Source organism: Cyrtonyx montezumae, unplaced genomic scaffold (assembly GCF_038088225.1).
Source record: "Cyrtonyx montezumae isolate F1298 unplaced genomic scaffold, pur_monq_1.0 scaffold_13, whole genome shotgun sequence".
NCBI classification, from domain to species: domain Eukaryota; kingdom Metazoa; phylum Chordata; class Aves; order Galliformes; family Odontophoridae; genus Cyrtonyx; species Cyrtonyx montezumae.
In genome coordinates, this window is record NW_027071859.1 from 31,636,093 (window position 1) to 31,643,940 (window position 7,848).

A 7,848-nucleotide genomic window follows, 5' to 3' on the forward strand; every position below is an offset into this window, starting at 1 on the left:
AGTCCTCTTCAACATACTGAGACATCAGTAACACAGTCATGTTACTGAAATGAGTTAATTATCATATCAGACTACTATTGACTATTTTTACTATGAAGTAGGTCCTTAAGAGAAATCTTTAAAATTGTGATGCTCACATCTGTGCAAAAACCTTGTAAGCAGTGTTACAAATGCTTAATTCTAGTACACAAAGTCCCAGCTGAATCATCAGCACCTAAAGGAAGCCCAAAATGTGAAGACCATCAGCATTTCTTAAGCTTGGAACTACAGTGGCTTGAATATATGTTGTTCTTGATTATGCGTTTGCTTTTTATTTGCAGCTATTTCTGCAGACTTATCATTAATTATATTCATGTTACAACACCAGCATTTCCCTAATGCTATGGTCATTGAAAGACAAAAAGGGAAATAAGATTATCACCCTTTAAACATTTTTGTTAGGCAACAGGTTAGAATTCAAACTCTTAATGTCACAGTTTCGTGGTGGTGAGGAATACTGATAACACTGCAACACTTAATTACCATTTTAATTATAGAAAAACAGTAACAGCAAAAAAAATAAAAATAAAAATAAATTAAAAATGGAGGAACTGGAACTATAATCAGTCTATCTTAAGTTGTTTTGTTGGTTGTTTTTTTTTCTTCCAGTAGAAAGTGGTTTCCTGCATTTTCTCCAAAAGACTTAACATACATGCTTACAGTGCAAGAAAATGTAAAAGATTACAACCAAGCTATAGGCAGTTTCTAAGCAGTAATAAAATGTTTGTGGCACATGGCCTCCTGGAAGTGAGTGAGTAGAGCCCTCCCATTCAGCTCCTCCCCAAAGAGGGCAAAGCAGCACCAGATCATGGCTGTCAGATCTCCCCAACAGCACATTCACACAGCTGCTTCAGAGCTGCCCCAGCACAGGCCTCAAAAGGAAGAGACATTTTGCTACAGCTCCTGCCCTACATCAAAGCAATAGCAGCTCATTTTAAGAAAGCCTTGTCCATCCTTACCTCCTGCTAGCAGCAGACTGAAACAGAGTATCTTCTCTCCCAATAAACAAGAACACACAGTTATCTTACCTCCTACTAAGTGTAAGGTGCCTGGACAGAGAGGAGCCATCAAACCTCAAGGAATCAGAACTCCTACAGCTGGAAATGTAGCATTTGCTCGTCAAACAAATTTGTTTAGTTCAAATTTGTTTCTTTGAAGTGGTCACTACCAATTGCCAAAAACTTGCCACTTTGTTTAAAAGTCTAAGACCACAGTCAAAACACCTCTCTTGGGAACAGCGCTAAGATTCTACACATCAGAAGGCAGTTCAATGAAATCTTGAGATTCTGTTCAATCTCTGGGTATAACAAACAAAGCAGAGGGAAACCATTTCCCATTCTTGAGTTCTAGATATCATGCAGGGTATCAGAGCTGCTTACAGGGGTCTTCTGGCAGCTTAGCAGTCTTTTAGTCCAAAGGTTCCGTTCAGCGTTTTTGTTATCTAAGATACTTCCCAGTATAAATAAGTATATACAATCAATTACATTCTGGCAACAAGATCTCATTACTGTTTTGTAGGAACAGCAGAAATGCTAGCAAAGAGGCAGTCTCTACTACAAGTGTTTCTTAGTCACTGTCTTTCAAATGCATCAATGGCACAGCATACACAGCAAAGTTTTTGTGATGCCTAGAACACTGACAGCACAGAGATCACAAGCTGATGGATGAAGAAAAACAGCAGACTGCCCACCTCCACATCAGTAAGATCACAGTCTCAACCAACACATCCCTGAATTTCCTTCTTTTTTCACAGAGCTTGTTTGATCCTGGCTTAAAAGCACAGAGATGCTGACAGAAGACAAGGGTAACAAATCCCATCATATGCTGGACGCCAGAAACAGACAGTGAAGCTGCCAAACTGGGAGAAGGCACATATTTAAGACTAGAATTCACGTGGTCTTTCAGATTCTTTCGAAGAAGAGCCTATCCTCATTATTACACCTAGCAAAATCCAACTAACATGGATGTAAACAGCACACCAAGGCAGTGGACAGTAACTGCTGTTGTGTTTTTCTGGTCCTAAGAACACAGGAGACAATGGTCCTGGCACAGAAATGAAAGAGAAAACCAGCAGAAGAAATTCTTATGAGAATGGACTACTACTTTAGGAGAGATTGCTGGTTTAGCATCTTCCATTTGCACTGCATTGCAGTACAATTGATAAATCAGTGACACTCCTCTGGAACCCAGCTCCTGGCTGATTTATTATGAACACATTTCTTATTTGATCATTACATTAGCATAACCTGCCCTCATCACATTCACAGTTTTGGAGGGATTTATTTCAGTGGTGTTGATTTCTTTCTAAATTTCAACTACATCTAGGATATTCTTGGTGAAAAAATTACCTCATGTTTGGCTCTCCTACAACAAAGGTAGGAGTTTCTATTTTCAACAACAACAATAAAAAGAAGCCTGAAGTTTGCCTGACAATTCTAATAATCCTTTTTTATTACTATTTATTTTTAATAGTGTTAATAATCTAGCTTAAAGGCACAAAATTGATTTACTTTTCCTTTTGATAGTAAGTTGCTAGAAGCTTACATGAAGATTAATGGTAGACAACATCATACACTTCAATGAGGCAAATCCAGCCTTATAAGGGCATTGTGAGTTCTTAGAGGTTTCCTGGGTGTTCTTTTTTTGTTTGTTTTCATTTTTAAACCAGCACGCTGACATTTGACAATGTTCCCCAATTTGGTCCATTCAGATGGATTTCATAACATCACAGAGAATGTGTAGCCATAACAGCACAGTAATCCTGAATATATTTGTCCTCAAACCAAACTTTACAAGCAGACTACTTGATCATTAAGCTAATAAAACTTAAAAATAACATAGCTTTAGTTCCATAAGCTGTAAATTCTGTTTGCTAGCAAGTTACTGATTTTCCAGGGTTTTCAGTTGACTGAAGTCTTACTGAAAGACAGCTTCCACTAATAAATACTAAAGTAGTTTAGAATCTGACTAAAAAGACTAGCAACCTGAAGCTAAATGGTAATATTATAATTGTAGCGCTGACACTAAACAGCATAGCCTCAAGGATGCATTGTGAGAAGCCAATGAACACAGATGAACTCCTAGATAAGTACCACTGAACACACCTTCCATCTATAAGCAGCACAATGACCAAGCCTTTACAGAATAAGATCATTAATTCCTATTCATGAGATTATATATCCATAGAGTGTTTAACCTAATCAGTAACCCTCCGCACATTTTATAACCCCTTGAACAATGTTATTTGCATATAAATATATTGTACAGGGTAAAACATGCTAAGAGTATACAAGCAAAAAAAAAAAAAAAGGGAAATCTAAGTTACATAGCAATTTGGGTGATTGGGAACTCTAAAAACATTTCTCTTTCTCAACTACTCTACACAGGTAATGTATACCTGTTTACAAGACATAGAAATTAAGAGATCTTCTGTTATCAATACACAAAGCATCAGATAGAACTGTGCCTCTAGTTCAGATATCAGGTTTTAAGAGAAGCAGGTAAATAGAACTGTGGAAAGAGAAACTAAGACTCAATTAGTTTACAGAACAATCTGAGACTAGAGACTGAGCAAACTGCATCTATTTTATTTCTCAGCTGTGTTTTCTGCAGACTACTCGGAGTCTTCAAACAAGAAGGCTATTGCATAAAGAAAAATCCATCTATTACCCCTGACAGCAGGATAAGTAGTCAATCCTGCAAGTTTTACAAAAGATTATTTATCAGGAAGTACTTTCAAATTAATGCATATAATGCTACCCACAGATATTCTCAAAATTGACTAGACAAGCAACCCAGAAGGTTTTAGATATGACCCACCTACTAGTAAAACAATGGACAAAATCCAACTTTATTTATAAAGCAATGGATTCCACTATGCCTGCTATGTTCCCTCTGCCACGACAAAGGCAAGCAGCTTCATTTACCAGGGCTGGGGCCACTGCCACCACCCAGACGCCCTGAAGCAGGTGGCCTTTAGAGGTGCTTAGAACTGCAACTGCAACTTCCGTCCTCACAGTGATGACAGTATAATCCTTATCAGGCTTAAGTAATTAGTGAATCAGCTCTTTTGCCATAAAATCTTCTTTTAAGAGAACACCAGCAATTCCAGTCCATTTGATCCTGACAGTGCTAACACTGAACCGAAAGCAAACATGTTTGTCAAACACCTAAGTATCACTGGTAGCTATAACAGAGCTACAACACTTCAGAGCAAGTTTACTTGTCAGAAATAATAAAATATCTATGTTAAAAGCACACAGATGACAAACTGTGAAATATCGTGCTCTGCTTCTAGAAGCACAGAACAGCTTATGTTGGAAGTGACCTTAAAGATAATCCAGTTGCAACCCCCTGCTATGGACACAGGCTTTCTGGAAATACTCAAAACTATGTTTAGTAACACGATCAAAAAATGAAAACATACGGGAAGTGGTAACAGAAGAGTATAGTGCATGCAGTTATGGACAGTTCCACAACATTCTGGGACCCTGCTCTAGATATGCAGCTTATCTGTCTCACAACAGAAGAGCAATAGGGAAAAAACGCTTCCTAGAATTTACTACACTTAAATACATCAAGCCTTCGGAAGAGCTGACTTTACTGAAAGAGCTTAAGGCCTTCGGTAAAGCACTGTTAAAGGGCACCCATCCGAGTGACTTAATATTCATTTATTTCTGTAAACCACAAGTTGCGGTCAGTCTCCACACAGGCCGACAACTCCACTGACCACGTCAGCAAAGGGAGGGCCAGGTGCCAAAGATCGGGCAGCTGGCCTTAAGAGGACGGCACGGAAATATCCTCTCGAGCCAACGACGTGATGCCATCCTCCCAGTGCTGCTGCTCAGAGGCTGAACCGCTGCGGGCACCGCCACCGGGAGGGCCGGCAGCAAGCAGGCGGCCCGGGAAGCTCCAGGTAAGGATACTAGAGGCTTCTGCCAGCGCCCGGGGCCGCCTACCCGATACCCCACGCTCTACTCCCTCAGCCACGGCCCGGTAGGACCAAGCCGCACCGCCGCCCTTCCCCCAAGCCCAGCTCCCTCCGGACACATCAGCAGGTCGCGGCCCGCCCCTCACCAGTCGCTAGATGAATGGGCTCGGGCGGGCAGGGCGGGACGCGCGCTGGGCACCACAGGAGCTCATCCTCAGTGAAAACAGAACAGGAGTGGAGCCAGACCGCGACAGCTACCGCTGCACTCCAAGCGGCGGCAGCGACAAGCCCGTGCCAGCGGAGCGGGACACAGGGACACCGCACCCCCGAAGAAGCAAGCACCCGATTGGTCGCGGCGTCGCCGCACCTCGCGTGCTGATTGGTTGCTACTGCCGGTCAGGCTCTGCCCCTCACGGCGGAGCCTGGATTGAATGACAAGCTGGGGGCGGGGCATGGCGCGATGGCGTCAGTGCCGAGGTGGGGCGTCGTGATGAGTGGGAATGGCTGCCGGGGGTGTTGTGTGGGTGAAGGGATGGTGTGCTGAGAAGAAGCAGGTGGACGGAAAAACCACCGAGTTCCGGTGCATTCTCTTGTCAGTCTTCGTGAGGAAAGGAAAATTGTGGCCACAGTGCTTACAGAAGCGCTGGCTGCAATGCAGCATCTCTCCATGAGGAGAAAAATGTTTGTGGCAGGGCAGCACCTCCCTGCAGGACACATACAGCGACCACTCAGTAACCAGCCCTCAGACCTTTTGAGAACAACCAAGTGGGAAGAAAGCACCAAAGGGCTTACTGGGACAGATTGCTTTAAGTCAGTGTAACTTGAGCCTTGACACAGCAAGTACATGACACAGCTTTTTGTGAGGCTTTTTACCTCACAAGCTTGGTACATGCACAAGGATTTGAAAACTCTTCCAAAGCAATTACCCGTGGCTCAGGTGCCTCAAGTGAACTCCACGAGGGTTCAGATCAGTCCCAGTTCTTAACTGATGCCTTGAATGATGTAATAGGAGGGACACATTACATATTAATATGAAACAGGACTCAAGGTTAGCATTTAAGGCAGGGAAGCTAAGAACCAAGACAGGCAACACCTAAAGTAAAACACAGTAAAAAAGAAAATCACAGATAATTTTCCAAAACAGAAAGGGAAGATGGGCTGTTTTAGTACTGTTGCCAGTTTATGTGTTTATTCAAAGCCATAATTTTATCTCAAGTGGTGCAAGCATTAAGGAGTTTAAAACAGCTAGCTATTTTTTAATCTCAAAGCATTTGAAATAGAAAAAAAAATGTGTATATTCATCATCAGCAATTTAATTTGGGAGAAAAAAAAGTACATGCTATGTTGGTGAATCACAGGCATTTTTATCCATGTCACCTGACCAAGTAAGCGTGAACTTCACAGCCTGCTTCCTGTGTTTTACTGTACCAACAGTTCAGTTTTCCAGCAGTCAGTTCCCTTGGTAACTAACCTTGCATACTCTGGGAAATTTATTTATGCATTATTTTTCTAGGTAGAGCTTTTTTCTGCTTCAATCATAAGCATTTTTCAGAGGCAGCCTTGCTACACGTATGCTGCCAAGTGGCCTATGAACAGTAATGACCATCTGGGGAGATAAGGAGGTCCAAATACAGCTGAAGTCAGTCATAAACAGTCCTTTGTTGTACAATAATGAATTCAAGCTAATAGCTGAGGCAGGCATCCTTTAGAGAGGTAAACAGAACAGTGGAGAGATCGAGTGTTAAAGGAGAACAAATAACTTTTAGCACCTGAAGTGCGCTCCAGCTTGTTCTCTCCTTCATAAAGCTCAGAGTACAACTTTGAAGAATAGGACCTGTTACAGTCAGCTGGGTCAGACAAAACTTCAGCAGAATAAGCAACAGTCTTTTAGTAAGTTTTTTGTTTGTTTGTTTTTAATAGGAAAAAAAACATATACTAACTACTTTACCTATTGTTCACCATTGAGGCTTTTCTAACCACTCCCAGCTCCTAGGTCAGTAATAGAAATTCTTCCTATTTTGCGTCAGCTCTGTAAAAGCAGCCAACTAGTGAATGCTGTTCACAGAACAAGGATGATATAGTTTGATTTGCAGAGATATATAGAGATAAGGTAACTAGTTACAAAACAAAAACAGTTTAACTTGAACCACTGTTTATATTATTGGTTGTTGTATATCAAGACACTAAAGAGTCTTTCCTAAGTGGATAGTCCGACAGCCAGATTTGTGAGTACTTGAAACACATAGTATGTGCCTGACCATTCAAAACTTACTTTTTCCTCCCCCAGTCTGTGGTGGAACATCCTGAATTATCACAAATCTATATGCAATTGTCACAGGAAAAAAAAATGTCTCTGACCATCACTGTGACCTTTGATAGCAGTTTTAGACTTGCAGTCTAAAATATCTCTCTCAAAAAAAAACCAAAAAAAAAAAAACAGAAAGAGCAATACTTAAAGAAAACCATTATGCTTATCCACCTCAAGAATTTCAGGTAGAATATCAACTTTGAGAAGCTCAATTAGCCTATGGAGCTTTTTGTGTGTGTGTGTGTTAGTATGCATCTCAATTTATCAACACTCAAGTGGGTTGTAGATTGATTGTGCTTCAGACACGTATGCTTACTAGTGAAGGTTAGGCTGTAGGGTGGACATTATCTCATTAAGCACTGTTCTGGCAAGCTATGAATCCCTTCCACTCTTCCAGAGAAGTCTGGCAGAAATACTTTTCAAAGTTCCATTGCTTGTCTACTGTCCCAAGCTTAAGGCTGATGGAATAGTTAGGGGAGAAGGAAGGTATAAGTCACAGTAAGGAAAAAAATTATTCTGTGCTTTGTGCTATCACTGTAACATCTCATTACAGATTATTAAAACTGATACT

General features: G+C 41.2%; 1 protein-coding gene across 4 annotated transcripts in view; it reads right to left on the reverse strand.

Moving 5' to 3' along the window:
* Positions 1–5,262, reverse strand: part of IBTK (inhibitor of Bruton tyrosine kinase) — a 54,885-nt gene extending 49,623 nt beyond the window's left edge. For all 4 annotated transcript variants that reach the window (XM_065730943.1, XM_065730944.1, XM_065730945.1 and 1 more), the window contains exon 1: positions 5,116–5,262. The gene's annotated coding sequence lies outside the window, so the exon portion shown is untranslated. The remainder of the gene's footprint in view (positions 1–5,115) is intronic.
* Between the last annotated feature and the right edge of the window lie 2,586 nt (positions 5,263–7,848).